This window comes from Mesoplodon mirus (genome assembly GCF_964341445.2).
Source record: "Mesoplodon mirus genome assembly, chromosome: 2".
In the NCBI taxonomy this organism is placed as follows: domain Eukaryota; kingdom Metazoa; phylum Chordata; class Mammalia; order Artiodactyla; family Ziphiidae; genus Mesoplodon; species Mesoplodon mirus.
Genome location: NC_138977.1, coordinates 33,828,677 through 33,851,027, shown reverse-complemented (window position 1 = coordinate 33,851,027; position 22,351 = coordinate 33,828,677).

The window sequence follows — 22,351 nt, the reverse complement described above, 5'->3', positions numbered from 1 at the left end:
TCTGTCACTGCAGCAAAAATCCCCAAGTATCATTGCTGCTCAGGCAGCTCTGAAGCTGATTTGCATGTGAGAACCAGTTTACTCTTTTTTTGTTGTTTTGGGTTTTTTTTTTTGAAGTATAGTCGATTTACAATATTGTGTTAGTTTCAGGTGTACAGCAAAGTGATTCAGTTATACATACATATATATCTATTTTTTTCAGATTCTTTTCCTTTATAGGTTATTACAAAATAGTAAGCAGAGTTCCCTTGGCTACACAGTAGGTCCTTGTTGGTTATCTATTTTATATTTAGTAGAGTGTATGTGTTAAACCCAAACTCCTAATTTATCCCTCCCCCCTTTCCCTTTGGTAACCATAATGATACCAATGAACTTATATACAAAACAGAAATAGACCCACAGAACTGGTTTCCTCTTGGCTACTTTTCCTCCATTTATTTATTTCTCATTCATTCATACAACATAGCTATTGTGGAACACTTATGCACTAGGTACTAAGAGATAGAAATAAAGTGGTGAAGAGCAAGAAGGGAGCTGTTCCCACAAAGAGGCTAGTGGGAAGCAGCCACATAGCACAGGGAGATCAGCTCGGTGTTTTGTGACCACCTAGAGGGGTGGGATAAGGAGGGTGGGAGGGAGACACAAGAGGGAGGAGATATGGGGATATATGTAAATGTATAGCTGATTCACTTTGTTATACAGCAGAAACCAACACACCATTGTAATGCAATTATACTCCAATAAAGATGTGACAAAAAAGGAGTCCACCATCTAGGAGCGGATACAAACAATGACCGAATAACTGCAACGCAGTGAGTGTTATTGTTATGGGGAGTATGGAGTGCTATGGAAACACAAAAGCTGTACCCCATCAGGACTTAGAAGTAGATTTGAAGAGAATGACATTTCACATGAGACAGTGAATGGGGGGAGTTAGCTGAGCCAAAAGGAAGAAGACTCTTGCAGATACATGCATCAGTCAAGGAGGCTAAATCATGCTGAAATAACAGAAAAGACCTCCAGGTCTCTGGGGTTTATGTGTCCATCATGGATTGGCTGTAGCTCTGAGATAGGCTGGGACCTGGGACTTGGGACCCTTTGCTGCAGTGCTGGCACCTGGACACACCTCTCCTGGAGCAACAAAACACAAAGAAGCCATAAGGGACTAAAAATAACTGCGTGCATGTGCACTTGGGGCAAATTATGGACAACAAGATACAAAAAGATCAAAAACCCAACGGCCACTTCTGAAGAGCCAGGAGCAAAAACAGGGCACTGCACACACACCCCTGCACTCAACACCACCTAAGGGTTTGCTGGACCACCTAAGCTCCGCCTTCGGCCCAACCCCTGGACACACCCCTGCCCTCACCCCACGTAAGGAAGCAGCTTGCCCCGCCTTAAGGAGTGAGCAAGGGCCCCTGTTGCTTGTTCTCGCTCCCCACTCCTGCAGCAGGGGCCCCAATGAAGCCTTGCCTGAATTTGTCTGGCCTCTAGTCAATTTCCTTCTTTCTTTTTTTTTTGTTTGCTTAATTAGAGTATAATTATTTTACAATGTTGTGTTAGTTTCTGCTGTTCGGTGAAGTGAATCACCTTTACATATACCTATATCCCCTCCCTCCTGTGTCTCCTTCCCTCCCCCCATCCCACCCCTCCTCCCATCCATCTAGGTCACCACAGAGCACAGACCTGAGCTCCATGCACTCTACAGCAGGTGCCCACTAGCTATTTGTTTTACACATGGCAGTGCACAGCTAGTCCATTTCTATTGATTAAGGAGGCCAAGTACCCCATTCGGTATCAGCTCTGCTGTGCTCCCTGCCTTCTTTTCTCCAGGACACAAGTTGACAGGTCATTCTTCATCTGGGACATCGCCTGTCTTGTGGCAGAAGGCAAACATCGTGTTGAAGCACAGAGCTGTCATCCCAAAGTGACACGTGCCACTTCTGCTTACATATCACCAGGCAAAGTAAACCATACGGCCAAGTCCACCAGGCAAGGGTGTGTAATTTCCAAAGGGCAGGGAGGGACACCACATTGTGAACTGGGCTTGGTAGCAGAAGAGTGAGACCACCCATCATTGTTGTAAACAAAGCGATAGAATGAGGATAGAGGTTGGAACAGCCTCAGACTTACACTGATTGCAGTGTTGAGTGATGTCACGTGGTGAAACAAAGGGACAAGGATGAAGCCAGGTCACGTAGGCTCTACAGGCCACTTTAAGGAGGGAGAATTTCATCACAGATGCGCCGGGTAAGATTTGCTGGGTGATTACAGTGTGGAAACTGGATTGGGGAGAAGCCAGATTGAAGGAAGTGTGGACATTAATCCAGGTGAAAATTTATGAGACCTAAATAAAGGCAGGAGGAAAAAGACAATAGAATTTAAGAGGTGTCTGGAAGATTGAATCAGCAGTGGTTGGAGAATTCTTGTATATGAGGGGTTAACAGGGAAAGATGTAAAGATGCAGCCAAGTTTTGGGGTTTTTTATAATATTTATTTATTTAGCTGCACTGGGTCTTTGTTGCTGCATGTGGGATTTTTCGTTGTGGTACGGGCTTCTCTCTAGTTGTGGCGTGTGGGTGTTCTCTCCTCTAATTGTGACTTGGGCTCCACAGCTCGTAGGCTCAGTATTTTGCAGCACGTGGGCTCTCCAGTTGAGGTGCATGAGCTCAGTAGCTGTGGCACGTGGGCTTAGTTTCCCTGAGGCATGAACGATTTTAGTTCCCCGACCAGGGACTGAACCCGCGTCCCCTGCATTGGAAGGCGGATTCTTTACCCCTGGACCACCAGGGAAGTCCCCCAAGTTTTGTTTAGTTCCGAGAAGAAAGGTGTCAATCCCAACCTAGAAATACAGAGCGGGGTCAGGTTGGGGAACAAGATGGTAAATTCCATCTGGGGAATTTTGAGTCTGACTCTCCTGAAAGCCATGCCAGCAGAGGCATCCAGTAGGTGAGTATATACTTAGGTCTAAAGTTATGAAGGAAGGGAAATCTGACCTAAAGTTGTATGTCTGGGACTTATCAGGATGTAGGTGCAGACTGAGCTGAACGAGTGATGTCAACTGGGCGATGTGTGAAAGAAGAGGGGAAAGGGTGAAAAGATAAGGCAGCACAACAGAACCATTTTTCCCACTGAGATTTTCTTCAGCCTTTATTAAGCGCATACCTCCCTATATTTTTATTACTCTGTCCTAGAGGAAGGGCAATCGTTCCCGAGGAAGAATCACAGGTTTTCCCACCACCCTCAACATAACATGGTGAGAAGAACAATTAAATCATGAGTCAGGCAGCTTGGGTTTCAATTTCCACCTTCACTCCTAGCAACCATGTGTCTGTGGAAAACCTCTTAATCAACCGTGTCTTAACTTTCTCACCCTGAAACAGGGGTGCTAACACCTTGACTCCCTCCCTTAGGAGATTGTCAGGGCTGGGAAAGCTGCATGCTATGGGTGAAAGCTCTTTGAAAACTGAAAGTATCTTTTAAACACAAGTTGGTATTACAGTGTTCACCCTAGGAGGGGAAATTCCAAAATCTATTTTGAGATCTCATAAAATATGAAGAAAATAGAAAGCCCTTTGCCAAATCTCATAAAAGCAAAATTGACAACATTTTTGACATGACTCATTCTTCCTTTGAAAACCAGCTATCAGATAAGGGTCAGCTCCTTTCAAAAAGAAACTTAAGGAAAATAGAACTTGTTGGAGTGAGACTGTTGTTTTTCATATTGATCATTTTCAAGGTGTCTATCATTATTAACATACGAGTTAGCCTGTGGCCTTAACTCTAACCCTAATACATGTATTTTTCCCTTCAGGCAGATACATTTAAATGGTGGAAAAATAGTTAAATTTTCCAATTGGATTTCAGTGATCTTTTTTATGGAGCTGTCGGTGTTAACCAAAAGTTCTGAACATCCACATACTTACAAGAACATTAATTCTAGAAGATTTGTCTAGAGGTGAGAAGCCAGGAATCAGAGCGTTTACACTTCCAATGGTCCAGTGACTCTGTTTTCTATACCTTACAATTTCAGACAGTAATTATGATCCCCTTTCAAACAGTTTTTACTTATTTAAGATCAGAGCCAAACTTCATTGTCACTGCTTATGTGCATTGTTCTTGTAAACTCCAATTTAAAATCACTCTAGTGCCCTCTATCCCAGCAGATTATGGGAAATTTTGGATTATTGGTTGTCGGTCAAGTGTTATTGTAAATACTTTGTCAAGAGTGGGGCTTGTGCTTTCAGCTTTACTACATTTGTTTCATTTTATCTTCCCAACCAAAAGGTGCCCCAAACATGAAAACGTTATAAAATTCATCATATACCACAGAAAGTACCAACTATGATTTAGAGATTAAAAGAACTTAAACCTTCACTGCACATTTAATAAATTTCTTTAAGTTTAAATGTTCAATATATGTTCAGAGATATATAAGTAATAAAATTAGTTTTGTCCTTGAATTAATTTCTAAGCTATACAACCTCTAGGGGTAATAACTATTAGGTATATGGGCCATCAATCACCACACTCACCCCAAGCATCACTATCATTATATACTTTCTCAGTCAGTCCTCAGAATCTTTCTCAACACAACGCCCCAGGAAGCCCCTTCAAATCACTTACTTATTTGCCACCCTGAGGCCAGCAGTCTACATAGGTGATAAATACCAATAATAAAATGTATTTCATCCTACTTTATCTAAAGTAGATGTACCTTGTCCATAAATTTTATCTTTGAATGTAAAAAATCTTCCTCAGAACTTAATTTGTGCTATAAGCACTAAAGCTATAGGCAACAACCTATTTTTTTACAGGTATTAACACTGCTTATGGAAAGATAAATTATTATTGTCCTACCAGTACTCTCTCTGTTACCCTTCACTACCATCCAAGAATAATGAAGTGTTTGTTAATTGTTAATCACTAAATGCTTTTTTAGCAATTATTCCTACACTCATTTCAAGTAAACTGTTAATTTAGGAAGGAAAGAGTAAGCTGATTTTAAATCTTATGCAAACTTTGTTTTATCACTTCCATGACTACAGCCTATTTTCTCATATCTCAGCTAATCTTTTCATCACTGTTTGTAAAGCAGTAATAAAATGGACATTTATTGTGCACTAATGTGGAAAGTTATCATTATTCTTCTAGAACACATCCTTTGCCTCTTACTGAAAGGCATTTTCCTCTTTTTCACATTCTTTTGGACTCTTCCAAATGAAACTTCACTAATTGTATCGTAAAATCGTACCATGTAGCTTTTGAGATCATGCAGATGTGTGTTGACAAAATAGCTATTTCAAACTTTGTACATGGCCTTGAAAAAAGTGTTTTAATGACTAGGAAAGGAGATTTGTTCAAGTCAACAAGTTGACAGTAAGCAGCTGTTTCTGTTTTATACATTCCATCTGTTGGACTACATTTTATATCTGTCCGCTTTTCAAATCAAATTTTCAACAGATTCATCTTAGTTATCATTTAATAGTCAGTGTCTGGTCGGCTACATTTCTGATACTTGTGATAAGCTGGTTGGTGAGTATTACACTGTATCCCCTGGCTGGGAGCATTTGGCAGCTTTACTGTAGTGCACAGTTCTTAGCAAACATCATGAAATCGATTTCCAACTGCCATGGAAAAATGCAGTAATGTCTCATTGTCTATAGCACTACAATGTGAGATCTTAAAACTACAGCTCCGGTGAAAACACATCTGAAGGACTTCTCTGGTGGTGCAGTGGTTAAGAATCCGCCTGCCAGTGCAGGGGACACGGGTTCGAGCCCTGGTCTGGGAAGATCCCACATGCCGCAGAGCAACTGAGCCTGTGTGCCACGATTACTGAGCCTGCTCTCTAGAGCCCGTGAGCCACAACTGCTGAGCCCACGTGCCACAACTACTGAAGCCTGCACGCCTAGAGCCCATGCTCGGCAACAAGAGAAGCCACCACAATGAGAAGCCCGTGCACCGGAACGAAGAGTAGCCCCCGCTCGCCGCAACTAGAGAAAGCCTGTGCGCAGCAATGAAGACCCAAAGCAGCCAAGTAAAATAAATAAATAAACAAACAAATAAATTTATTTATTTAAAAAAAAACCATCTGAAAATATTGGCTTCGGAAATGTGTTTGGTACCAGCACATAATATGTCTCTTTGCAGAGAGTCCACACTTAAAACTCACTTTGAATCAAGTTAATAAGTCTTTGATGGCTAATTATGTCTCTTTATGTTAAAAAAAAAACAAAACTAGCCTAAATTGTTATTTGTTGATTTTGTATTGTACACGTGGTATAATTGTGACTGTATAGTCATTAAAATATATTTAGACTACACAAATCACTGCTTACACACCTTGAATAACCTTGTAGTTTCTACCATAGAAAATATTCTGCTGGCCCAGAAAGGCTCCCAGGTCACGGGCTAGATCATAGCACTGTCAATCTCTCCTGAATAACCACATATTTCAAATGAGAATTAAAATGACTTATGCTATAACTGTGTGGCCTTGCTGACCACTGGAGAGCTTAAGAGTTCTAACTTCTGTGACTGAAGCACACTGGTCAGGGAGAATGAGAGTTCTGCTCCTGGAACCAGAAATCAATGATTTGAGGTTTTCTAAATTAATTATATGACATGCTGTTAAGATTTTACTAGGTAACAATAGAACTATTAAAATGTCACTCCACAGCAACCATTTAAACAAAGAACTATTTAAAATTTAAAAGTTTTAATATGTTCACAGATATATACAGGTAGACCATAGCTGACAATCTGATTTCCTCTCAATATTGTCATCAAAAGACCATAGAAAACTAATCTAATGAATGGACTTAGAAACATCTGGAATGCACTGTTGGTAAAGCAGTGATCAGTAACTTGGTATTGACACATCACATACTCCCCTAGGAAGAAGCCACAGAGACCCTGCAACCCTGAGTTAAACCGTACAGTTGAAGGTTACGTGTGACTGGGGTTCTGGAGCTGTGCAGGGTGCAACTCTCACGACGCTTGGAGCCCTGAGAGCCTGTAAAGGACTTAATATCAATCTTTGGATCAGTAGTTTTGAAGATAGAAAATGCAATAGTATGACTATGATATGACTCTCAATTTTATGTCAAGATTGTCCCTCAGTTTGTTAAGAGAAGATTTACTCAGTCTCATTCAGAGAACTTCTAAGTCACGGCTTGTCAAGATCAGCTTTTTATTTTTTTAAAAAATTTAAAGATATTTATTTTATTGAAGTATAGTTGATTGACAAAGTTGTGTTAATTTCTTCTGTACAGCCAAGTGATTCAGTTATACATATATATACACATTCCTTTTCATATTCTTTTCCATGATGGTTTATCACAGGATATTGACTATTCACATGCAAACTAACTATATACTGTGCTCTACAGTAGGACCTTGCTGTTTATCCATCCTATAGGTAATAGTTTGCATGTGAAGATCAGTCTTGAAGTGTGTTCAAAATTTTACTTTTTAGCAAAGCACTCAAGTATGTGCAAGATTTGCTTGAAAAATAAGTGACAGTAGATCCAAGAGTCAAGATTCTCCCTACAGCGGTGTCCCTTAATCCGCATGGCAGTGTTTCCTTGAGCGGGAGATGAGGAATGACAGCAGCGTGAGCACCATAAGGCTCTGTGAACCAGCGCCCTCTCTGGTCTGAACCTCATCCCTACTAGACCATGAGTGTGTGGCTTGGGGCACGTCATTCTCCGTGTGGGGCAGACAAGGAAAAGCATCTCTACTCCGAAGAATAAATTCGACGCTCAAATTCAGACCAGTCAAAGGGAGCTCAGACCTCAATGAACTTGTAGTCAAGTACTGCAGACAGGGGTAAACAAAATGCTGCAATAAAGCATCTAAGTCCTAAAAACTCATATGAGCAAAACAGACAAGACGCAGGCTCAACTTGTGTTCAGGTTTTGGGCGTCGAAAGGGAAGACCTCACACATGAGAGGAAGTGAGAGCGGGCGAGGTAGCTGGGATCCAGGACGGTGTCAACACCACTCTTGGTCTGTCTGATCTCTGGAGGGTGAGAAGAAACCTCCATGGAAGGGTCTGCAAGGTGCTGCGACTGGGGCTGCTCACAACACATCCAGGAGGTGGAGATGCCTTCTGGGGAGAAGTTCAGATGTATAAGAGAATGGAGTACAAGCAGGGTCCAAAACAGGTGTGGGAACAACAGAACGTGGTCTCTGACTTCTCCCTGGACCACAGATCAAAGTCAGAGGATGTTGTTCTCGTGCATTGCCTAGGCCACCATTTCTCCATTTGGTCTTTTGACTCTATTCTTTACTCCGTGCTAGTCTCGGTTCTTTATTCCTTTCAGCCTCCACACCAGCTACATTCATCTGTTTTCAGTTCTCTGACATGCTGCATTTCCTGTCGTCAGGGCGCTCGCATATACTTTTCCCTCTGTCAGAAACATTCTTCCTTCCCCGACACTCTGTTCGGTTCCCACACACCCTCCATATCTCAGCTCCAGCTTCACCCCCTCTGACCACTACTCCACCTTCCACCTGCACCTGCAAAGATCAGGTTCTCCTTTTCTCATATTTCTCTGCACTTTTTTTCCATAGCTTGGGCTGTTTTTAATTGTATGGCTGTTGCTTCCCATCTCACTAACTATGGAGCAATCAGCAAAGTATTAAACTGTTTTGCTCACCACTGTATTTTGTTAATGTGTATCTGGTCTCGACTTTATTTAATAAATAAAAATTATCACTGACTCAATCTGAAAAAGTTATCTTTGACACACTCTTCCCCTGTGTCTCCTGTGATATTCCCCGTTTCCGAATCTCAGCATGGAATGCTCAAACCAGATGTTTTAGTCCTTTTCCATTGCACCCTCTGTTCTATAATCGCAAATACCCAAAGGGAAACGATCTTGGCTTTTTCAAGAGCAAGACTTAAGGGAAAAATCCTTAGTGTCCACTTTTTCATCTTTGCTGTTCTTTTGATGTATCTAACTTGACAGTGATGACAAAAATTTTCTTCTGAGAAAGAAAAGCGCTCTGAACCGCAGGCCTTTCTAATGTGGGGCATAGGAAATGTCTGTCATAAACAGAGGAAGTCAGATGTTTCCTTTTCCATAACTTCTAAGAAAATTATTATTGTTAACATCTATTCTCACCTAGGAATAAAAGTAATTTAATACAAATCCAAGAAAATTCCTCATCACAGAAATTGGTTGGCTCCATCTAGAGAAGCAGATGTTAAACCACAGTCTCATCAGCTTGATGGGGATATTTGCAGTTTGCACACAAGACAGACAAGCATAATTTACTTATTGACAAGACTATGCCATTTTCTGATAACCCAAGGACATGATTTTATATTTATCAAATATTTGGATCTTGTAATGATAATAGATAGTGAGTCTCTGTAGATGAAATGAAGGCATTAAAGTCAAACACTTTTCCAGGGCTTTGTAACTGTAGGTGCTTGAGTCTTCTCATATAACTTATAGTCCAAACCAAGCAGTTTTGAAAGTGCAAGAGGATACTAAAAATAACTGAAATTATATAACTTTTGAAATGTTTGTTTTTTTCTAATAAGACAACTTTTGTATATTATGGAGATATGTATTTTTTCAAAATATGTTTATTTTCAAAACATTTTCTTCTTAAATTAAAAGTAACATATCTGGACAAACTAAATAAGAATGGTATTTTTTTCTTTTGTATATTGACTTATCTTAACTATAACATAAGCAGAACTTTCAGTCTCAGTTCTGACAGTTCTAAAGAACTTAGAAGTTACCACTCCCATCTTTTCAAGAAGAAAAAGCTGAACTGGACCAGGGTGAGTCCATGGTCTTCAAAGGATACCCAGGCTTTTGTGGATTTCACATCTAGGAATCCTGTGAAGTTCTAAGCGAAATGCCCTCCCAGCTGTGGTTGTGAAACATGTCTTCTCCAGGGAAAAGGGTTCACCTGATCCTTATCTTATCTGGAGGAAGGGCATTCCTCTGACTTCAACCTTCCTGCATAACCCAAGGGAGCAAACAAAAGCTGTACTACTGGAGACGCACTTGTGCAAGTCCCGTCCCACTACATGGCTGAGATTTCACCCTGAGATTATAGAACACTTCTCCTCTCCCCCACTTCACCACCACACCAACAGGGCTCTTGTACAGCAAGAGTGGATGACAGTTGAAATTTGCTGCAAAATGCAGCCCAGAATCAAGAGGAGATAAAAACAAGAACGCTCAAGGAATTTGAAGACTCTGGCACCTACAGCTAAAGCAAACACCAGGAAAACCCAATACTTCTCATAACATAAATCCTCACACTAAATGCCTATTATCTTCTGTTTCTATTACTCAGTATAACATGTCCAGCTTTCTCCAAAAAATTACAAGCCATGCCAAAGTCAAGAAAAAAGTCTGAAGAAACAAATGAAGTATGAGAAGCAGACTCAGATATGACACAGATGTTGGAATCATCAGAGCAGGAATTTAAAATAACTAAAATTAGTACGTTTAGTTGTCTAATGAAGAGGGGACAACATGTAAGAACAGGCGGGTAATGTAATCAGAGAAGTGGGAACTCTAAGAAAGAGTCAAACAGGGTACAAATGAACTTATCTATAAAACAGAAATAGAGTCACAGATGAAGCAAACAATCTTATGGTTACAAGGGGGAAAGACGGTGGGGAGGGATAAACTGGGAGATTGGGATGGACATATGCACACTACTACATATAAAATAGATAACTAATAAGGACCTACTGTAGAGCACAGGGAACTCTACTCAATACTCTGCGATAACCTATATGGGTAAAGAATCTAAAAAAGAGTGGATATATATGTAAGTATAACTGATTCATTTTGTTGTACACCTGAATCTAACACAACATTGTAAATCAACTATGCTCCAATAAAAATTTTAATGAAAGGAAATTATAGAAATCAAAAAGAGTGTACCAGAAATGAAGAATGCTTTTGACTGATTTATTAGTAGGATATGACTCAGCCAAGGAAAGAATCAGGGAATGTGAAGATTAGGTCAATGGGATCTTTACAATGTAAAGGCAAAGAAAGAATGAACAAAAAGAATAGAACTTTTAAGAACTGTGGGGAAATTTCAAAATGTGTAACGTATGTATAATTGGAACGCCAGAAGGAGAAGAAAGAGAGAACAGAGCAGAAGAAATATATGAAGTCATAATGGTGAAGAACATTCCAAAATTAATGACAGACACCAAATCACTGATACAGGAAGTTTGGGGAGCACCAAGTAGAATAAATTTCAAAAAACTGACACCCCGGGGCTTCCCTGGTGGCACAGTGGTTGAGAGTTCACCTGCTGATGCAGGGGACACGGGTTCGTGCCCCGGTCCGGGATGATCCCACATGCCGCGGAGCGGCTGGGCCCATGAGCCATGGCTGCTGAGCCTGTGCGTCTGGAGCCTGTGCTCCGCAATGGGAGAGGCCACAGCAGTGAGAGGCCCGCATACCAAAAAAATTAAAAAATAAGGTGAACATATGTGCATGGGTTTACCTCTGGGCTTTCTATCCTGTTCCATTTATCTATATTTCTATTTTTGTGCCAGTGTCTTGATTACTGTAGCATTGTAGTATAGTCTGAAGTCTAGGAGCCTGATTCCTCCAGCTCCATTTTTCTTTCTCAAGATTGCTTTGGCTATTCGGGGTCTTTTGTGTTTCCATACAAATTGTGAATCTTTTTGTTCTAGTTCTGTGAAAAATGCCATTGGTAGTTTGAAAGGGATTGCATTGAATCTGTAGATTGCTTTGAGTAGCATAGTCATTATCACAATTTTGATTCTTCCAATCCAAGAACGTGGTATATATCTCCATCTGTTTGTATCATCTTTAATTTCTTTCATCAGTGTCTTATAGTTTCCTGGAGATAGGTCTTTTGTCTCCTTAGGTAGGTTTATTCCTAGGTATTTTATTCTTTTTGTTGCAATGGTAAATGAGAGTGTTTCCTTAATTTCTCTTTCAGATTTTTCTTCATTAGTGTATAGGAATGCAAGTGATTTCTGTGCATTAATTTTGTGTCCTGCTAGTTTACTGAATTCATTGATTAGCTCTAGAAGTTTTCTGGTAGCATCTTTAGGATTCTTTATGTATAGTATCATGTAATCTACAAACAGTGACAGTTTTACTTCTTCTTTCCCAATTTGGATTCCTTTTATTTCTTTTTCTTCTCTGATTCATGTAGCTAAAACTTCCAAAACTATGTTGAATAATAAGGGTGAGTGTGGGCAACCTTGTCTTGTTCCTGATCTTAGAGGAAATGGCTTCAGTTTTTCACCATTGAGAACAATGTTGGCTGTGGGTTTGTCATATATGGCCTTTATTATGTTGAGGTAAGTTCCCTCTATGCCTACTTTCTGCAGAGTTTTTTTATCATAAATCGGTGTTGAATTTTGTCAAAAGCTTTTTCTGCATCTATTGAGATGATCTTATGGTTTTTCCTCCTTCAATTTGTTAATATGGTTTATCACATTGATTGATTTGCATATATTGAAGAATCCTTGCATTCCTGGGATAAACCCCACCTGATCATGGTTTATGATCCTTTTATGTGCTGTTGGATTCTGTTTGCTAGTATTTTGTTGAGGATTTTTGCATCTGTGTTCATCAGTGATATTGGACTGTAATTTTCTTTCTCTGTGACATCTTTGTCTGGTTTTGGTATTAGGGTGATGGTGGCCTCATAGAATGAGTTGGGGAGTGTTCCTCCCTCTGTTGTATTCTGGAAGAGTTTGAGAAGGATAGGTGTTAGCTCTTCTCTAAATGTTTGATAGAATTCGCCTGTGAAGCCATGTGGTGTTGGGCTTTTGTTTGTTGGAAGATTTTTAATCACAGTCTCAATTTCAGTGCTTGTGATTGGTGTGTTTATATTTTCTCTTTCTTCCTGGTTCAGTCTCAGAAGGTTGTGCTTTTCTATGAATTTGTCCATTTCTTCCAGGTTGTCCATTTTATTGGCATAGAGTTACTTGTAGTAATCTCTCATGATCCTTTGCATTTCTTCAGTGTCAGCTGTTACTTCTTCTTTTTCATTTCTAATTCTATTGATTTGAGTCTTCTTTTTTTTCTTGATGAGTCTGGCTAATGGTTTATCGATTTTGTTTATCTTCTCAAAGAACCAGCTTTTAGTTTTATTGATCTTTGCTATTCTTTCCTTCATTTCTTTTTCAATTATTTCTGATCTGATCTTTATGATTTCTTTCCTTCTGCTAACTTTGGGGTATTTTTGCTCTTCTTTCTCTAATTGCTTTAGATGTAAGGTTAGGTTGTTTACTTGAGACGTTTCTTGTTTCTTGAGGTAGGATTGTATTGCTATAAACTTCCCTCTTAGAAATGCTTTTGCTGCATCCCATAGGTTTTGGGTTCTCATGTTTTCATTGTCATTTGTTTGTAGGTATTTTTTTGATTTCCTCTTTGATTTCTGCAGTGATCTCTTGGTTATTTAGTAGTGTATTGTTTAGCCTCCATATATTTGTATTTTTTACAGATTTTTTCCTGTAGTTGATATCTCGTCTCATAGCGTTGTGGTCGGAAAAGATACCTGATACGATTTCAATTTCCTTAAATTTACCAAGGCTTGATTTGTGACCCAAGATATGATGTATCCTGGAGAGTATTCCATGAGCACTTGAGAAGAAAGTGTATTCTGTTGTTTTTGGATGGAATGTCCTATAAATATCAATTAAGTCCGTCTTGTTTAATGTATCATTTAAAGCTTGTGTTTCTTTTTTTATTTTCATTTTGGATGATCTGTCCATTGGTGAAAGTGGGGTGTTAAAGTCCCCTACTATAATTGTGTTACTGTTGATTTCCCCTTTTATGGCTGTTAGCATTTGCCTTATGTATTGAGGTGCTCCTATGTTGGGTGCATAAATATTTATAATTGTTCTATCTTCTACTTGGATTGATCCCTTGATCATTACGTAGTGTCCTTCCTTGTCTCTTGTAATAGTCTTTATTTTGAAGTCTATTTTGTCTGATATGAGAATTGTTACTCCAGCCTTCTTTCGATTTCAATTTGCATGGAATATCTTTTTCCATCCCCACATTTTCAGTCTGTATGCTTCCCTAGGTCTGAAATGGGTCTCTTGTAGACATCATATATGTGGGTCTTGTTTTTTTATCCATTCAGCCAGTCTATGTCTTTTTCTTGGAGCATTTAATCCATTTACATTTGAGGTAATTATCCATATGTACATTCCTATTACCATTTTCTTAATTGTTTGGGGTTTGTTATTGTAGGTCTTTTCCTTCTCTTGTGTTTCCTTCCTAGAGAAGTTCCTTTAGCGTTTGTTGTAAAGTGGATTTGGTGGTACTGAATTCTCTTAGCTTTTGCTTGTAAAGGTTTTAATTTCTCTGTTGAATCTGAATGAGATCCTTTCTGGGTAGAGTAATCTTGGTTGTAGGTTTTTCCCTTTCATCACTTTAAATATGTCCAGCCACTCCCTTTTGGCTAGCAGAGTTTCTGCTGAAAGATTAGCTGTTAATCTTATGGGGATTCCCTTGTATGTTATCTGTTGCTTTTCCCTTGTTGCTTTTAATAGTTTTTCTTGGTATTCAATTTTTGATAGTTTGATTAATATGTGTCTTGGAGTGTTTCTCCTTGGATTTATCTTGTATGGGACTCTCTGCACTTCCTGAACTTGATTGACTATTTCCTTTCCTATATTAGGGAAGTTTTCAACTATACTCTCTTCAAATACTTTTTTCAGTCCCTTTCTTTTTCTCTTCTTCTTCTGGGACCCCTATAATTTGAATGTTGGTGTGTTTAATGTTGTCCCAGAGGTTTCTGTGACTGTCTTCAATTCTTTTCATTCTTTTTTCTTTATTCTGCTCTGCAGTAGTTATTTCCACTATTTTATCTTCCAGGTCATTTATCCGTTCTTCTGCCTCAGTTATTCTTCTATTGATTCCTTCTAGAGAATGCTTAATTTCATGTATTGTGTTTTTCATCATTGTTTGTTTGCTCTGTAGTTTTCTAGGTCCTTGTTAAACGTTTCTTGTATTTTCTCCATTCTATTTCCAAGATTTTGGATCATCTTTACTATCATTACTCTGAATTCTTTTTCAGGTAGACTGCCTATTTCCTCTTCATTTGTTTGGTCTAATAGGTTTTTACCTTGCTCCTTTATCTGCTGTGTGTTTCTCTGTCTTCTCATTTTGCTTAACTTACTGTGTTTGGGGTCTCCTTTTCACAGGCTGCAGGTTCGTAGTTCCTGTTGTTTTTGGTGTCGCCCACAGTGGCTAAGGTTGATTCAGTGGGTTTTGTAGGCTTCCTGGTGGAGGGCATTGGTGCCTGTGTTCTGGTGGATGAGGCTGTATCTTGTCTTTCTGGTGGGCAGGTCCATTTCTGGTGGTGTGTTTTTGGGTGTCTGTGAACTTATTATGATTTTAGGCAGCCTCTCTGCTAATGGGTGTGGTTGTGTTCCTGTCTTTCTAGTTGTTTGGCACAGGGTGTCCAGCACTGGAGCTTGCTGGTTGTTGAGTGGAGCTGGGTCTTAGCGTTGAGATGGAGATCTCTGGGAGAGCTCTCACCATTTGATATTACATGGAGCCAGGAGGTCTCTGGTGGACCAATGTCCTGAACTCAACTCTCCCACCTCCGAGGCTCAGGCCTGACAATCGGCCGGAGCACCAAGACCCTGTCAGCCACACGGAGGTTCCTGTTTTTTCCCAGCTCTCCCAGGAATCATGAAGTCTGAGAAAGCCAGTTATGTAGAGCTGTGATCAAAATTAACAAGTAAAGCAGTGCCATTCGAATTGAGCTCCAGATACAAATGCTGGTCCAGGAACCGTTTGATTCTGGTCTTTAGATGGCTTGCATGAAATAGATTTTTGGTCAGTTACAATAAGGCAGAATGGAGGAGACTCCTTGCCTGACAGCAGTTTTCCAACAGCTAGATGGAGAAACACATAAGGTGGGGTCCTGAACGAAAGATCTCCTGTCCTAGTGGAGTTTGGGGACCTGCCCAATGGACCTAGGTAACACTTCTTAAAATTCACAGCAGTTAGGTTACTAGGCAACTAATACAATTTTATTGAATCAAGTGAAATAAGAATTAATTTGTTAATTAATGGAAGCATTAGCGTTAAATGGCATTAGTTGGTCTCATGAAATGGTAGAATAAATGTTTAAATGTGTGAACTTAATTAATTAATATGAAATGTAATTGATTGAACTAATGTTTCTATCACCCCTGTTGCCTTGAGATTTCCTCATCTACCACCAGTCCATAACGGGACAACCCCTGGCAGAGCTGCTTTTCCTCTCAGCCACCTCCCCACAGTGTTCTTCTCCAACCTGGTCTTTTCCTAATCCCGTCTCTCTGTGGCCAAACGTCTATTTAATTAACTCAAAACTGGTGGCTTTATTTACAACTTAGATGAGGAAATTTAATATCCTATAAAAAATAATATTGTATTTGGGAATGGGCCAAACATACTTGTGCAGTACCTGCAATAGTGTTTCAAGCTTGGCTCTATGCCAGATGGTCTGTCATCACCTGGGCATCAGCCCCGCCCCTTGCTATGGGCTCTTCCGCACCACAAGCAGGGAGCATGGAAACTACGGTTCCCAGAATCCTTCACCAACAGGGCTGAGACCGGCCTGTGGTCTCACTGAGGCTTAGATGGCAGAGAGAAGAAGCAGGCATCTGGCGTCACTGACATCTTCCTCCCATCACTACACTCCTCGTCAAGGCCTTCCAACAGCTCTGTTTAAAATGCATCAAGGGTCAAGTGATGTCTGTTTTCCTGCAGAAACACAATCTGACATGGGGTCATAATAAGACTGAGATATTAAAACAACATCCACGACTTATTGGTTAAGAGTCGGTTAACTCCCTCCCCTCCCACCTTCCCACCCCCGGCCCATCATCCTTCTCTGCTGTATTTTTCTCACATCCCATACCACCATCCGATGTCTTATAGTTTTGTTTGTTCATATTTTTAGTTGTCTGCCATAGTGGAAGCACCATGAAAACAAAAGTCTTTGTTTTACACACTGTTAAGTCTCCAGTTTCTAGAACAGTGCCTGCTGTGCGATTGGTATTCAATAAAAATATTTTAATGAATGAGTGATTCTAAGGGAACGTTATTTTTTTCTGGTGAGAATTTGTGTTTGCTTCTGCCAGGCTCCTGCAGTGCTCCCAACACAGGACCACTTTAAACTCAGGGTTCTGCCTGCAGAGTTTCAAGCCACTGAATGTCTGTGCGTTTCGGAGCCAAAACTATGCATGTGCAGGAATACTTGGGAGAGACTGTGTTCTCCCCATTCTGAGTCAACACTGAAGAGAGAAAACATGCCTGCAGGAATTCTATTGTGGTATCATCTCCTGTTCCTGCTGGTTCTCTCTTGTCCCCTTGTACCTGCTTCCACTGGCCCAGTCCTCTGTCCACCAGCTACAGGTGATGACAGCCGAGGAATTCCAGCTACTCTGCTTCCTACCAGTGAAGCCTTTTTTCCTCTTTATTCCTTGCTGCAGCTTGTTACCCTTTCTGGACATCCGGCCTGCTTAAGCCCTAAATTCGTGCTTAAATTTTATCCAGCACTGCCAAGTGTTCTGTACTAGGGAGGGTTTCTCTGTACATCTCCTGATGTGTTTGAAAGGGAAGCCCCTTTTATCACTTGCATCACTTTTATAATGAGACCAAAGTAGATCCTCTGGAAAGGAAGAAGAATTTGGTAAGACACTACTTCCCCTAGGTCATATTGTCGACCGTTTAAACACAGTATTTTATAAATATAAGAGAAGCACCCATAACTGTCATTCTCAGAAAGTGAGATTTCAACAAGTCTGCCTCTGCAAAATTTGCCTTTCCTTTAGGTCAAAACAGAGTTCTCTTTACATGGAAACTTGAGTCCGTTTCTTGTTTTGAACCAGGGCTCAGGATATGGTTTTGGGCCCCGTCTGGCAAGGTGATCCCTTAAGACCATCTTAGTCTCCTTGGCACTTTTGAGGTCTATGTGCTTCATGTTTGCCAGAAGGAGAAGCAAACCTGGAACACTTATGAGCAAGGATCAAAGGAAACATCTTGTCTTTGGAAGTAAAGAGAAAAACAAAAGCGACAGTGGCACCCATTGGTTAGATGTTTCTGGCACAGACTCTGGCTCACTAGTACAGCACATCATCAGGGCAAGGGAACAATGGAAATTATCAGGCCTTCCTCCCAGGGGACTGCTCAGTGAGAGGCATATTATTTTTCTCATACCATATTTTGCAGCTTTAAATTATGCAATATTATATCAGAAGCAGAAAAATGTTTATCTGTTAACAATATTTGAAAGGAGAGAGGGCACTTTATTGACTAGAGTATACCTTTCGTTCCTTTCACTGGTATCTGAAAAGTTGCAAACATGTCCTTCTACACAGCTGGCTCTTTCCCGTAGGTCAGTAGGTCGTGTGGCTTTGGAATGTTTCTCTTAAAACTTAAGGGCTCATAGATTTTCCCATATTTGTATTCACATATAAAAACTCTCCTCATTTGGATTAAATGCATTCTTCTAAAAGTGATATTCTTTTAAGGCTGTGATTTTTTTCACTCTGTTTCAATTCATCTAATGCAGGACCCCCCTGAAATAGGAGACTCGCACCAGGAAACTCGCATCCTGGCGAGGAAGATGCTTGGGAGCTTCACCTGCAGGAGCTCTGGGGTTACTTCCAAGTCCACTGACCAGACATGGCAGGTGCTAAGGGATTTTCAGCTCTTTGTAAAAGGCATACACGTAATGGATGCTTATTTTCTAATATGCTTTGCCATGAAGGGAAGCAGGGACCTGTCAAGCTTTATGACATTTGAAGAATTAGGATAAGTTTACCTGAGTGTGATTTACTTAATATTTTCTTTTATAAGCAGCTTTACGAATATACTTCCAATGCTTTGCCTACCTGCTTCAAGAATCTTCCTTCGCCCTTTCCTTCCTCTCTTCCTTCCTTCCTTCCTTCCTTCCCTCTCTCTGCCTCAGTCTCTCCCTCTCTTTCATTCTATAAATGCATAAATAAATGGAAATGCACTACGACAATTTAGTTAACCTTGACATTAGGAAATAAAGCTCTTGAAACTCATGTTCTCCACTGCTCACATGGAGCTTAAACTAAAGTCAGACAAGGAAATTAAAGGAGTATATAAACAGTTTGAAGTGCCAATGTTGAAAATCCTATTGCATAATGGTGTCGGGAATGTGTCCCCACCCAGGGACTTCTTCACTAAGACAGCTTTACTGCCAAGATATATTTAGTGTTTCTGATCATGATCCTCAAATATCAGAATGATCTACAGAGGCTTGTTAAAATGTAAGTTCCTGGGACCTGCCAGTACCCAAAGAATCTGATTTAATCAGCCTGAGCTGGGGCTTTTTGTTTTGCATAATTAGCAAGCTCTTTGCAGAATGACCAGAGGCATTCACACCCAGGGTTCCGAACCAGGCCACCTGAGTCTGAGCCCTGCTTTTGCTACTTGCTAGCTGTGTGATGTGGGGGAAATTGCTGAATTTCCCTATAGCTCAGTTTTCTTGTATGTAAAGCCAGATGTAGTAATAGTGCTCAGCTCAAAGGATTATTGGAGGAAAGGAGTGACCAAACACATACCGTGCTTGGAATAGTGTCTGACACATAATTACATCTTGCAGTGCTAACTACTATGGTTCTTTCCTGACAATTAACATTTTAGAACCCCAGAAAAGAATTCATTCATCCTTCTCTTAATAACTTTGCTTGTTGTTTTCAGCTCTCATTTTAATTTTTTTTTTTTTTTTTTTTTTTTTTTTGTGGTGAGTGGGCCTCTCACTGTTGTGGCCTCTCACGCTGCGGAGCACAGGCTCCGGACGCGCAGGCTCAGCGGCCATGGCTCACGGGCCCAGCCACTCCGCGGCACGTGGGACCTTCCCGGACCGGGGCACGAACCCGTGTCCCCTGCATCGGCAGGCGGACTCTCAACCCCTGCGCCACCAGGGAAGCCCTCAGCTCTCATTTTAAAGCCAACTTTATTGAGATACACGTACGTACGATAAAACATACACATTTTAAGTGTAAAATTTGATGAGTTTCGATAAATGCATACACCCTCATTGCACCTACCATAATCATAATGTAGAACATTCTCAGCACCAAGAAAGTCCCTTCTATCCCCACCCTGGGTCCAGGCAACCAGGGGTCTGCCCTCTGTCACTACCAGATTGGTCTTACCCTTTCTAGAATTTCATGTAAATGCAAACATTCCATATGTACTCTTTTGTGTCTGTTTTTTTTTTCCCCTCAGCACAGTGTTTCTGAGATTCATCTGTGTTGCTCTGTGGGTTAGTAGTTTCTTCTTTTCCTCTGCTGAGTTCTATTTCATTGTATGGATGTACCATAATTTGCTCAGCTACTCATTTGTTGCTGGATATTTGAGTTGCTTCCAATTTGGAGTTATTATAAATAACTCAGATAACTTCTGTGTTGGCAGCTAGTTTAGTTTTTCTATTTAAGAAAGAGTAAAGTCAAGGACTCAGAAAACAGAATCTGTCTTCATATGATCAATTTTGGAAAGCCTAGAAGTCTTGCAAGAGCAAGATGCAGGGGAAGAAAAAGCAACATTGAAAACTACGTGTATTTTTTAACTAAGTTAGAATGAGCGCTTAACCTTAGCTGTGGACTTTTTTTTTCTTCTCTCTTCACAGAAAACATCTTTGTGTGGCTGAACTGTTTTTTTTAAACTTGGCAGTTTTGCTCGTGTGAAATATCTTTTACTGGATAAACATAGTTACACTCAATAAATAACTTTGAACTAGTTTGTCAGATCTTTATTTTGCAGTATCCATTAACCCATTCATCTTCGGAACTTTTCATGTCACTGTTTCTACCTTATGCTTTCCTTTCAATTTCCTCTAATCAATGCAGTTGTAAGTTATTCCTATGGGGGGAGCACTTTAAAAGCAGCATTAAATATATTGAGGTCTATAGGATACCATTTTGGCTTCCTTTTTTTAAAATTTTTGTTTATTTATTTTTGGCTGCGTTGGGTGTTCGTTGTGGTGTGCGGGCTTCTCGTTGCAGTGGCTTCTTTTGTTGTGGAGCAAGGGCTTTAGGCACGCAGGCTCAGTAGTTGTGGCTCACGGGCTTCAGTAGTTGTGGCTCATGGGCTCAGTAGTTGTGAACACGGGCTCAGTAGTTGTGGCTCGCGGGCTCTAGAGCACAGGCTCAGTAGTTGTGGTGCACGGGCTTAGTTGCTCTGTGGCATGTGGGATCTTCCCGGACCAGGGCTCGAACCTGTGTCCCCTGCATTGGCAGGCGGATTCTTAACCACTGCATCACCAGGGAAGCCCCTTGGCCTCCTTTTGAAGCACAAACAATTTATGAATACCAGGGTTATGTAATGATATCAGGGCCAAAAGAGTTGCTATAATTATTACTCTAGGACATCAAATTAAAATATGGGGATCTGTTGAGTCAATATATTTAACAGATTTTTCAAATATGAGAATTAACAAAAACTCTCAGGATCGCCAAAGCACAAGGACGTTATGTTTACCCAGAAAAGGGTGGTACACCATGCTTAAGCATTCAGATAAGCTGAGGATTTCCCAACTCACCAAGTCCTGGTTCCTTTTTGCTTCCTATCACTTCCTTCAAGCTATCTCTCTCCTCTCACCTTTTACAATAAGCAGCAAGAGGAAACCAGCCTGTGTCTTCAACACATTGCTTAGAACTTGTCTCTGGTAAATATCTAAATATTCCCTGTTCCCGCATACCTGCGGACTACAGTTCTGCTGAGTTTCTGCCACTGTATAAGGATCTCCTTTCCCCCGTTTTCCAATAACGGGTTAATTTCCAGCTGTGCCTTCACTGGCAGTGCTTTTACCACCTCTGCTTCTGCCAGCTGACCACTTGTGACCTGTTAGGGATTCTCTAAGATGATGGAGGTTTTCTCTGCCGTGCTTCTGACTCGTTGAGGGCAGAGTGAACAGCCGTATGTTTACTAACAGTACACTCAAAGCAACCTAGGCTTTCTAAAAAATCATGCTCCACGAGATTCTTCCAGCCTGCCCCCTCCAAAGCTACTTTCACATTTTAAGGTATTTTTTAGAGCAACACCCCACTTCCCAGGACCAAAATCGGTATTAATTTCCTATCGCTGCTGTAACAAATTGCCCAAATCTAGTTACTTAAAACAACTTATGTGTATTGCTTCACATTTCTGGGAGTCAGAGGTCTGAAACGGGTCTCGCTGGACCAGAAGCAAAGTGCTCACGTGGCTGCCTCTCCTCTGGAGGCTCAGGAAGTAGGGCTTTCTAGCCTCACCCTTGTCCAGAGGCTGCGCACATCCCCGGCTACTCACCCCTGTCCACCTTCAAGCCAGTAATCGCTGGGC